Source organism: Nerophis ophidion, linkage group LG23 (genome assembly GCF_033978795.1).
Source record: "Nerophis ophidion isolate RoL-2023_Sa linkage group LG23, RoL_Noph_v1.0, whole genome shotgun sequence".
In the NCBI taxonomy this organism is placed as follows: domain Eukaryota; kingdom Metazoa; phylum Chordata; class Actinopteri; order Syngnathiformes; family Syngnathidae; genus Nerophis; species Nerophis ophidion.
The window spans coordinates 17,252,451-17,265,490 of NC_084633.1; positions in this window are offsets into that span (position 1 = coordinate 17,252,451).

A 13,040-nucleotide genomic window follows, 5' to 3' on the forward strand; every position below is an offset into this window, starting at 1 on the left:
GGAAGATTTTCAGGTGGAATTATTTCCCATTCTTGCTTGATGTACAGCTTAAGTTGTTCAACAGTCTGGATGGAGGTTTTGGCTCAAAATCTCACGATACATGGCCCCATTCATTCTTTCCTTAACACGGATCAATCGTCCTGTCCCCTTAGCAGAAAGACAGCCCCAAAGCATGATGTTTCCACCCCCATGCTTCACAGTAGGTATGGTGTTCTTGGGATGCAACTCAGTATTCTTCTTCCTCCAAACACGACGAGTTGAGTTTATACCAAAATGGATACATGGATGATACAGCAGAGGATTGGGAGAATGTCATGTGGTCAGATGAAACCAAAATAGAACTTTTTGGTATAAACTCAACTCGTGGTGTTTGGAGGAAGAAGAATACTGAGTTGCATCTCAAGAACACCATACCTACTGTGAAGCAAGGGGGTGGAAACATCATGCTTTGGGGCTGTTTTTCTGCTAAAGGGACAGGACGATTGATCCGTGTTAAGGAAAAAATGAATGGGGCCATGTATCGTGAGATTTTGAGCCAAAACCTCCTTCCATCAGTGAGAGCTTTGAATGGTTGACCAAATACTTATTTTCCACCATAATTTACAAATAAATTCTTTAAAATTCCTACAATGTGAATTCCTGGATTTTTTTTTCACATTCTGTCTCTCACAGTTGAAGTGTACCTATGATGAAAATTACAGACCTCTGTCATCATTTTAAGTGGGAGAACTTGCACAATCGCTGGCTGACTAAATACTTTTTTTTGCCCCACTGTGTGTTGCTCCAAAACCTGTAAGTTACCCATGCCTTGGGCACTAATACACCCCCATACCATCACAGATGCTGGCTTTTCAACTTTGCGCCTAGAACAATCCGGATGGTTCTTTTCTTCTTTGTTGACATGATGTCCACAGTTTCCAAAAACAATTTGAAAGAGAATGATTTAGGGCGGGCTTCACGGTGGGAGAGGGGTTAGTGCGTCTGCCTCACAATACGAAGGTCCTGCAGTCCTGGGTTCAAATCCAGGCTCGGGATCTTTCAGACATGCACCTGGGGATAGGCCCCTCCCACTTCCAAAGACATGCACCTGGGGATAGGCCCCTCCCACCTCCAAAGACATGCACCTGGGGATAGGCCCCTCCCACCTCCAAAGACATGCACCTGGGGATAGGCCCCTCCCACTTCCAAAGACATGCACCTGGGGATAGGCCCCTCCCACCTCCAAAGACATGCACCTGGGGATAGGCCCCTCCCACTTCCAAAGACATGCACCTGGGGATAGGCCCCTCCCACCTCCAAAGACATGCACCTGGGGATAGGCCCCTCCCACCTCCAAAGACATGCACCTGGGGATAGGCCCCTCCCACTTCCAAAGACATGCACCTGGGGATAGGCCCCTCCCACCTCCAAAGACATGCACCTGGGGATAGGCCCCTCCCACCTCCAAAGACATGCACCTGGGGATAGGCCCCTCCCACCTCCAAAGACATGCACCTGGGGATAGGCCCCTCCCACCTCCAAAGACATGCACCTGGGGATAGGCCCCTCCCACTTCCAAAGACATGCACCTGGGGATAGGCCCCTCCCACCTCCAAAGACATGCACCTGGGGATAGGCCCCTCCCACCTCCAAAGCCATGCACCTGGGGATAGGCCCCTCCCACTTCCAAAGACATGCACCTGGGGATAGGCCCCTCCCACCTCCAAAGACATGCACCTGGGGATAGGCCCCTCCCACTTCCAAAGACATGCACCTGGGGATAGGCCCCTCCCACCTCCAAAGACATGCACCTGGGGATAGGCCCCTCCCACCTCCAAAGACATGCACCTGGGGATAGGCCCCTCCCACTTCCAAAGACATGCACCTGGGGATAGGCCCCTCCCACCTCCAAAGACATGCACCTGGGGATAGGCCCCTCCCACCTCCAAAGACATGCACCTGGGGATAGGCCCCTCCCACCTCCAAAGACATGCACCTGGGGATAGGCCCCTCCCACCTCCAAAGACATGCACCTGGGGATAGGCCCCTCCCACTTCCAAAGACATGCACCTGGGGATAGGCCCCTCCCACCTCCAAAGACATGCACCTGGGGATAGGCCCCTCCCACCTCCAAAGACATGCACCTGGGGATAGGCCCCTCCCACTTCCAAAGACATGCACCTGGGGATAGGCCCCTCCCACCTCCAAAGACATGCACCTGGGGATAGGCCCCTCCCACTTCCAAAGACATGCACCTGGGGATAGGCCCCTCCCACCTCCAAAGACATGCACCTGGGGATAGGCCCCTCCCACCTCCAAAGACATGCACCTGGGGATAGGCCCCTCCCACTTCCAAAGACATGCACCTGGGGATAGGCCCCTCCCACCTCCAAAGACATGCACCTGGGGATAGGCCCCTCCCACCTCCAAAGACATGCACCTGGGGATAGGCCCCTCCCACCTCCAAAGACATGCACCTGGGGATAGGCCCCTCCCACTTCCAAAGACATGCACCTGGGGATAGGCCCCTCCCACTTCCAAAGACATGCACCTGGGGATAAGCCCCTCCCACCTCCAAAGACATGCACCTGGGGATAGGCCCCTCCCACCTCCAAAGACATGCACCTGGGGATAGGCCCCTCCCACTTCCAAAGACATGCACCTGGGGATAGGCCCCTCCCACCTCCAAAGACATGCACCTGGGGATAGGCCCCTCCCACTTCCAAAGACATGCACCTGGGGATAGGCCCCTCCCACTTCCAAAGACATGCACCTGGGGATAGGCCCCTCCCCCCTCCAAAGACATGCACCTGGGGATAGGTTGATTGGCAACACTAAATTGGCCCTAGTGTGTGAATGTGAGTGTGAATGTTGTCTGTCTATCTGTGTTGGCCCTGCGATGAGGTGGCGACTTGTCCAGGGTGTACCCCGCCTTCCGCCCGATTGTAGCTGAGATAGGCGCCAGCGCCCACCACGACCCCGAAAGGGAATAAGCGGTAGAAAATGGATGGATGGATGATTTAGGGCTATATAAGTAAACATTGATTGATTGATTGATTGAATGTTGTGATTTTTTTCAAACAAGCTCAAGACTTTTTAAATCAGCGTTTAATTAATATTCTTATTCATCTTATAAATATTACCTTTAAAACTCTGTTTATCTAGTTTTTATTAGCATTTATTTACCATATACCAATTTAATTATTTTTTAATCTAGATATTTATGCATTTTACTAATTTTATTGTATCTTATAAATATATTTTATACTCGCAATATATATTTTTCTATACATTTATATCCAGAGTTTCCTCAGCAGGAATCCTCTGGACTGGGGGCTGCTCTGGCTCTGGCTCTGGCTCAGGCTCATGGGTCCTTCGTGGATCAGGGTCGCGGCCCCTCATCATGCAGCGCTCGGCTCCCTAAGATAGTGTTTCATCACCTGGTTCTTCTGCCGTCAGCTACATATGTTTGTAGGTGACTTTTATAATGTAGAAACATATGTGGTAGAGGGGAAACGGTTTTAGGGTGGTGGTGGTGGTGTTGGGGTGGGGGGGTTTGACTGTATTAACCTGCGATCATGTCTTTTTTTTTTTTTTTATGAAAAGTGCTACACATATAAAGTTTGATTGATTACTTTTTAAATGTTTTAAAAAACAAAATATGGGCAGCACGGTGGAACATGGGTTAGTTCAAGTGCCTCACAATACGAAGGTCCTGAGTAGTCGGGGTTCAATCCCGGGCTCGGGATCTTTCTGTGTGGAGTTTGCATGTTCTCCCCGTGACTGCGTGGGTTCCCTCCGGGTACTCCGGCTTCCTCCCACTTCCAAAAACATGCACCTGGGGACATACTTGCCAACCTTCCCGAATTTCAGTGCCCCTTCCGAAAATCTCCCAGGGCAATCTTTCTCCCGATTTCCACCCGGATAACGATATTGGGGGCGTGCCAATTAGTCACATTACTTATACGGCTTTTACAAACACACACGAGTGAACGAAGGGCATAATTGGTCAACAGCCATACAGGTCACACTGCGGGTGGCCACACTTTTCGGGAGAACATCCGCACCGTAACACGACAGAACAAATACCCTGAACCCCTTGCAGCACTAACACTTTTGGGATGCTACAATACAACCAAACCCTGCCCCCCCATCTCCCGAATTCGGAGGTCTCAAATTTGGCAAGTATGCCTGGGGATAGGTTGATTGGCAACACTAAATGGTCCCTAGTTGTCTATCGGTGTTGGCCCTGTGATGAGGTGGAGACTTGTCCAGGGTGTAATAAATAAATAAATAAATGGGTTGTACTTGTATAGCGCTTTTCTACCTTAAAGGTACTCAAAGCGCTTTGACACTACTTCCACATTTACCCATTCACACACACATTCACACACTGATGGAGGGAGCTGCCATGCAAGGCGCCAACCAGCAACCATCAGGAGCAAGGGTGAAGTGTCTTGCTCAGGACACAACGGACGTGACGAGGTTAGTTCTAGGTGGGATTTGAACCAGTGACCCTCGGGTTGCGCACGGCCACTCTCCCACTGTGCCACGCCGTCCGCCCGAATGCAGCTGTGGTAGGCTCCAGCACTGCCCACGACCCCAAAAGGGACAAGCTGTAGAAAATGGATGGATTTGCAAAATAAAATAAAAAGCTTTTGCCTCATTGTCATTACGGGATATTGTGTGTTGAATTTTGAGAACAAAAAAATGATTTATTTCATTTTTGAATAAGGGTATAACATAACAAAATGTGGAAAAAGCGAAGCGCTGTGAATACTTTCTGGATGTTCTGCAGACTAACAATACAAGACCCATGCAAGGGTCGGTTTGCACATTCATCCCATAATCCCCATTACTCTCTTGCTACTTCTGCGGAGTGGGCTAATTGAATTTGCGGCAGACTTTTAATTAATCGCAAGGCTAATTTGCATAAAGCTGAACATCGCCACGTCCGAGCAGGCTGGCACGAAGCCGAAAGCGAGGGGGGGGAAAATGACATCAGATGTAGGAAGGAGGACGCATGCAGGAGGAGAAGGTGATGAGAAAGAGAGAGAGGGAGAGCAGATTGTTGTTTCTGTGCCGCATTTTGGTCTTTAACATAGCTTGTATTTGATTTTTACAAGCTGCCAATCAAATTGAACTATTCAGGCTCCAAATGTCATTCCTGTAGGTATAGTAAGTATGTACAGTATGTGCCCCGCCCCCTGGTGGTTGTGTCCCCAAACAACGGCATGGAGTGATTTTTTTTACGCCAGGAGACGGCCTGCAAACACAATTTGTCTCTAAAGAAAGAAAGCAGACAGTGATTTTTTCCGAAGGCAAAGTAGGGGGCGCTGTAGGCATTTAGTCACAGCAGTTGTTTTCTGGGCTGATGCATCGGTAAGAATTCAATGTCAAGTCATCATTAAATGGCCCTGATATGTCAAAAAGCATGAATAAATCATGTTCTTTTAGAATAGCATTATAACTGAAAACAGTAGTTCGGCCGGGAAATGCTCATTTCGAAATTAGATTTACAGCCCCGAAATCATTTTGATGTCCCGCCCATACTTGCCAACCCTCCCGAAATTCAGCGCCTCTCCCGAAAACCTCCCGGAACAAATTTTCTCCCAAAAATCAGGCGGAGCTGGAGGCCACGCCCCCTCCAGCTCCCTGCGGATCTGAGTGAGGACAGCCTGTTTTCACGTCCGCTTTCCCACAATATAAAACAGCGTGTCTGCCCAATGACGTTATAACTGTAGAATGATCGAGGGCGAGTTCTTGGTTTCTTATGTGGGTTTATTGTTAGGCAGTTTCATTAACGTCCTCCCAGCGCGGTAACAACACACAACAACAGCAGTCACGTTTTCGTCTACCGTAAAGCAGTTCGTCTGCCGTAAACAGCAATGTTGTGACACTCTTAAACGGGACAATACTGCCATCTACTGTACACGCACCACAACACCTACAGGTAACTTCAACCCTTTACTAATACCCTCCTCCATTCACATCCCATCTCCCCGGATTGTAAATAACCTAATGTAAATAATCGAATGTACTTCAAATGTATATATACTTGTTCTTATGCTATCTGAACTCACTATGTTCTCTGCTGGCTGTACATATCCTCCTAAGTAAGACCTACACTGTTTCAATGTCCATTTCTCTGTTGATGACTGAAGTACTGATATCAACCAAAGCTCCTCATCCCACCCCCCAGATTGTAAATAATTCAATGTATATACTATGATGATTAACTTGTGTGATGACTGTATTATGCGGAAAGTATACATTTGTACCATTAATTGATTAACGTGGAACAGGTTGAAAAACTTATTCGGGTGTTACCATTTAGTGGTCAATTGTACGGAATATGTACTGTACTGTGCAATCTACTAATAAAAGTTTCAATCAATCAATCAATCATGCATATGTGACAATAACATCTACGGCTTTTAGAGAGTGCAGTGCCCAACTGCGCACACAACAGCTATAAATATACTCCAACCCTCTTAACAACGCCCCGCCCCCAACCACACCCCCCATCCCACGAAATCGGAGGTCTCAAGGTTGGCTAGTATGGTCCCGCCCTCCACTGTTTGACCAATTAGAAAGTCTGAGTGTGTTACATCCATGTTGCCAGTTACGCACCACCCTCTTTGTCTGGCTACTGCCACTGGTAAAGTTACTAAACATGTCAATTTAGTCAATCTAAAAGGCATCGTTACGATGCTCAATTTATTCAAAGCCGGGAACAAAATGAGGATTTGTATCTGGGATGCCTTTGGAATATGAAGACGATTGAAGGCTAAGAAGATTTTTTTCATCTGAAGCCAAACTTGCGAATTTCCTCCTTGATAGGTAATTCAGGCATTTAAGTTTTCCCACTACTTGTAATAAATGGAAATGGACATTCGGTATGCAAACTCTATTGCAGTCTATGATCTTGTCTAACAATGCTAAGACGTTCCTTCAGCGAATGCTTAGTGTGTGAATTGATTAACGTGGACCCCGACTTAAACAAGTTGAAAAACTTATTGCGGTGTTACCCGTTAGTGGTCAATTGTACGGAATATGTACTGTACTGTGCAATCTACTAATAAAAGTTTCAATCAATCAATCAATGTGATGGTGCTTAGGTGCTAGTGTAATGCTTAGCATGCTAGCCTGGTCAAGGACACGTCGGCATATAGGCTACCGGGGGAAATATAGGCCCGCTCGTGCAGGTGAAAAGGTGTTCAATGCTTAAACCAAAAATAAACAAAAGGTGAGTAGTCCTAAGAGAAGGCGTTAAAACTTAGGGGATGACTATGGAGAACGAAACTAAAACGGGACTGGCTACAGAGTAAACAAAAACAGAATGCTGGACGACAGCAAAAACTTACAGCATGTGGAGCAGAGACGGCATCTGCAAAGTACACCCATACACGAAATGACAACAATGTCCACACAATAAAATGATAGCAACAACTTAAATATTTGTGATGGCTAAAACAAAGCAAGTGCGGGGAATAGCGCTCAAAGGAAGACATGAAACTGCACCGAAATAGGAGCGCGAGACAAGAACTAAAACACTACACACAGCAAAAAAGTCAAAGTAAATCAGGACCTGATGTGACAGGTGGTGACAGTACACGTACTTTGAGACAAGAGCTATATTGATGCATGGCTAATTATGGTTTGAATTCATATCCAACAATTGCAAAAAATGACATTGTTATCTGCTGAGTTTCATTTTTTACTGATTTCTGCTGGTGGTGTGCCTCCGGATTTTTTTAATGAAAAAAAATGCACCTTGGCTCAAAAAAGGTCGAAAAACACTGGCCTATAGGCATACCTTGGTAAAATGTCCCCTTTTTAGTTTCGAGCGTACATTAGGCTGCTAATCACTGAAATCACTTCTTACATATATTAGTGAATTATATCTTTGTGAATTATATTTATATAGCGCTTTTCTCAAGTGACTCAAAGCGCTTTACATAGTGACACCCAATATCTAAGTTACATTTAAACCAGTGTGGGTGGCACTGGGAGCAGGTGGGTAAAGTGTCTTGCCCAAGGACACAACGGCAGTGATTGGGATGGCGGAAGCGGGAATCGAACCTGCAACCCTCAAGTTGCTGGCACGGCCACTCTACCAACCGAGCTATACCGTAGCAGGGTACATATATTTATTATAACTCACAATCAATCAATCAATCAATGTTTACTTATATAGCCCTAAATCACTAGTGTCTCAAAGGGCTGCACAAACCACTACGACATCCTCGGTAGGCCCACATAAGGGCAAGGAAAACTCACACCCAGTGGGACGTCGGTGATAATGATGACTATGAGAACCTTGGAGAGGAGGAAAGCAATGGATGTCGAGCGGGTCTAACATGATACTGTGAAAGTTCAATCCATAATGGATCCAACACAGTCGCGAGAGTCCAGTCCAAAGCGGATCCAACACAGCAGCGAGAGTCCCGTTCACAGCGGAGCCAGCAGGAAACCATCCCAAGCGGAGGCGGATCAGCAGCGCAGAGATGTCCCCAGCCGATACACAGGCGAGCAGTACATGGCCACCGGATTGGACCGGACCCCCTCCACAAGGGAGAGTGGGACATAGGAGAAAAAGAAAAGAAACGGCAGATCAACTGGTCGAAAAAGGGAGTCTATTTAAAGGCTAGAGTATACAAATGAGTTTTAAGGTGAGACTTAAATGCTTCTACTGAGGTGGCATCTCGAACTTTTACCGGGAGGGCATTCCAGAGTACTGGAGCCCGAACGGAAAACGCTCTATAGCCCGCAGACTTTTTTTGGGCTTTGGGAATCACTAATAAGCCGGAGTCCTTTGAACGCAGATTTCTTGCCGGGACATATGGTACAATACAATCGGCAAAATAGGATGGAGCTAGACCGTGTAGTATTTTATACGTAAGTAGTAAAACCTTAAAGTCACATCTTAAGTGCACAGGAAGCCAGTGCAGGTGAGCCAGTACAGGTATATATGTATGTATATATGTATATAAAGGTATATACAGTACAGGTATATATGTATGTATATATGTATATAAAGGTATATACAGTACAGGCGTAATGTGATCAAACTTTCTTGTTCTTGTCAAAAGTCTAGCAGCCGCATTTTGTACCAACTGTAATCTTTTAATGCTAGACATGGGGAGACCCGAAAATAATACGTTACAGTAATCGAGGCGAGACGTAACAAACGCATGGATAATGATCTCAGCGTCTTTAGTGGAGCGAATTTTAGCGATATTACGGAGATGAAAGAAGGCCGTTTTAGTAACGCTTTTAATGTGTGACTCAAAGGAGAGAGTTGGGTCGAAGATAACACCCAGATTCTTTACCGTGTCGCCTTGCTTAATTGTTTGGTTGTCAAATGTTAGAGTTGTATTATTAAATAGAGGTCGGTGTCTAGCAGGACCGATAATCAGCATTTCCGTTTTTTTGGCTTTGAGTTGCAAAAAGTTAGCGGACATCCATTGTTTAATTTCATTAAGACACGCCTCCAGTTTAATACAATCCGGCGTGTTGGTCAGCTTTAGGGGCATGTAGAGTTGGGTGTCATCAGCATAACAGTGAAAGCTAATACCGTATTTGCATATGATGTCCCAACTCACTTTTCACTAAATGTGGTTTACATATTTTAGTATGATTACACCCTTAAAATGTTTTAGGTTTCCTCCTCTTTGTTGCAGCTATGAAAAATATTTTAATTTATTTAAAAAAAATAGTATTGCATTGTTGAAGTTTATTTAATTGATTCCATTGATTTACAAACTGATATTTAAAGTTAAAGTTAAAGTACCAATGATTGTCTCACACACATACTAGATGTGGCGAAATTATTCTCTGCATTTGACCCATCACTCTTGATCACCCCCTGGGAGGTGAGGGGAGCAGTGAGCAGCAGCGGTGCCGCGCCCGGGAATCATTTTTGGTGATTTAACCCCCAATTCCAACCCTTAATGCTGAGTGCCAAGCAGGGAGGGAATGGCTCCCATTTTTTATAGTTTTTGGTATGACTCGGCCGGGATTTGAACTCACGACCCTACCGATCTCATTTTATCTCTAGACATTTGGCGGTGGTAGCAGATTATTTCTTGCTGTTAATATTACCTTTCCAAGAGTGCATTTTCTTTATGAGTTAAATATTTTTTAATGTAAAAAAAATTGTTGAAATGACAGATTTCCTCAATGAGAACAAGGGAAAAACCTGAAATGAGGTTGCAGGGTCCGAGCCTATCTGCCGAAGGCACAATCCTTTAAAGCAGGTGTCTCAGACACGCGTCCCGCAGGCCAATTGCGGCCCGCGAGATATTATTTTGCGGCCTCCACCTTAATATGAAAGTTTAATATTCATGCGGGCCTGTGAGTTTTATATGAATGGCGCTTGACAGCGTTGTGTTATTTGGGTCCAAAATGGCTCTTTCAACGTTCTGGGTTGCCTACCCCTGCGTTAGTGGAAAAGCAGGCAAATGAGTGAAAGCGACAGAGACGTTGGCATGGAGACGAGGATTTTCTTATGTGCTTGGCTGCAGTCACACCGCGATACCTGTCCGTCAGTAATAACGGTCCCCGAAAACCTGGCCCAATTCAAACCGTTATTTTTTTTATTGTTTAGTTTGCATTGCCTCACACGATGAACACTACATGTATTTCTATATGACGCCGGATAACACTACGGGAGCTGTGATCTTGGCTTCTCTGAGAGACACTGGCGTTCACCGCAGCCATCCGACTTTCAGGTATGACTCTACAATCTCACTAAAACACTATTAAAACAATAAGCAGATAAGGGATCTTCCAGAATTATCCTAGTAAATGTGTCTAATTACATTCGGCACAATCCTTTAAAGCAGGTGTCTCAGACACGCGTCCCGCGGGCCAATTGCGGCTTGCGAGATATTATTTTGCGGCCTCCACCTTAATATGAAAGTTTAATATTCATGCGGGCCTGTGAGTTTTATATGAATGGCGCTTGACAGCGTTGTGTTATTTGGGTCCAAAATGGCTCTTTCAACGTTCTGGGTTGCCTACCCCTGCGTTAGTGGAAAAGCAGGCAAATGAGTGAAAGCGACAGAGACGTTGGCATGGAGACGAGGATTTTCTTACGTGCTTTGCTGCAGTCACACCGCGATACCTGTCCGTCAGTAATAACAGTCCCCGAAAACCTGGCCCAATTCAAACCGTTATTTTTTTATTGTTTAGTTTGCATTGCCTCACACGATGAACACTACATGTATTTCTATATGACGCCGGATAACACTACGGGAGCTGTGATCTTGGCTTCTCTGAGAGACACTGGCGTTCACCGCAGCCATCCGACTTTCAGGTATGATTCTACAATCTCACTAAAACACTATTAAAACAATAAGCAGATAAGGGATCTTCCAGAATTATCCTGGTAAATGTGTCTAATTACATCAAAAAATGGCATTGTTATCTGCTGAGTTTCATTTTTTACTGATTTCTGCGGGATTACAGGACGAGCCAGGCGTGAATTCAGGTACATGTTTTTATTTAAACACTATAATCAAAAATAATCAAACTAAGGGCGCTCACAAAGAGGAAGAAACTTGGCTAAACAGTACAAACGTGAAACAAAAACACCTGCTCAGTGGCATGAAAGACAATTTAACTATAAACTTAAACAGCACGATGGCAAGACTAAAGACATGAAACGAAAGAGTGCACTGTGGCATAAATACATAAACTTACCCGACATGGAACTGTGGACTAGGACGTGAAAGTTTGAACAGCATGGATAGGGTGCGTGCGAGTGTGAAGATCCCAGGACGAAGACAAGAAAAAGAGTGACTTAAAGACTTACTGCGGACAGTCAACAATGTCCACACAAAGAAGGATAGAAACAACTGATTATTGATTGCTAAAACAAAGTAGATGAGGGAAATATCGCTCAAAGGAAGACATGCAAATGCAATAGGAAGATACCAAAAAAAGAGAAAAAGCCACCAAAATAGGAGCACAAGACAAGAACCAAAACACGACACACAGGAAAACAGCAAAAAAAATGGGTTTGATGTGACAGTACACCTACTTTGAGACAAGACCTATATTAATACATAGTTGGTTATGGTTTAAAGTCATATCCAACAATTGCGACCACGACTTTTTACTGTCAACTCAGTTTAGTTTTTTTAATGATTTCTGCTGGTGGTTCGCCTCCGGATATTTTCAACGCAAAAAAATGAGCCTTGGCTCAAACAAGGTTGAAAAACACTGATGTAGACCACAAGGAGGTGTTTTAAAAGTAAAAACAAACAAATCAGTACAAATCAGTAGAAGCATTTAAGTCTCACCTTAAAACTCATTTGTATACTGTAGCCTTTAAATAGACTCCCTTTTTAGACCAGTTGATCTGCCGTTTCTTTTCTTTTTCTCCTATGTCCCACTCTCCCTTGTGGAGGGGGTCCGGTCCGATCCGGTGGCCATGTACTGCTCGCCTGTGTATCGGCTGGGGACATCCCTGCGCTGCTGATCCGCCTCCGCTTGGGATGGTTTCCTGCTGGCTCCGCTGTGAACGGGACTCTCGCTGCTGTGTTGGATCCGCTTTGGACTGGACTCTCGCGACTGTGTTGGATCCATTGTGGATTGAACTTTCACAGTATCATGTTAGACCCGCTCGACATCCATTGCTTTCCTCCTCTCCAAGGTTCTCATAGTCATCATTGTCACCGACGTCCCACTGGGTGTGAGTTTTTCTTGCCCTTATGTGGGCCTACCGAGGATGTCGTAGTGGTTTGTGCAGCCCTTTGAGACACTAGTGATTTAGGGCTATATAAGTAAACATTGATTGATTGATTGAAATAGCTGTGATGATTAGTGAAAACAGGTGCGGCTGAGAACAGGGACGTGACAGGTGAAAACTAATGAGGTTGGCATGGAAACAAACAAAACCAGGAAGTGCAAAACGTGACTGATTGTCCAAACTCAAAAACATAACATGACAAAACAAAACATGATCCATAGGTGTGACACAAATCTTTCATCCTCGCTCAAATCAATGGGGAAATTGTCGCTTTCTTGTTCCGAATAGCTCTTGCTGCTGG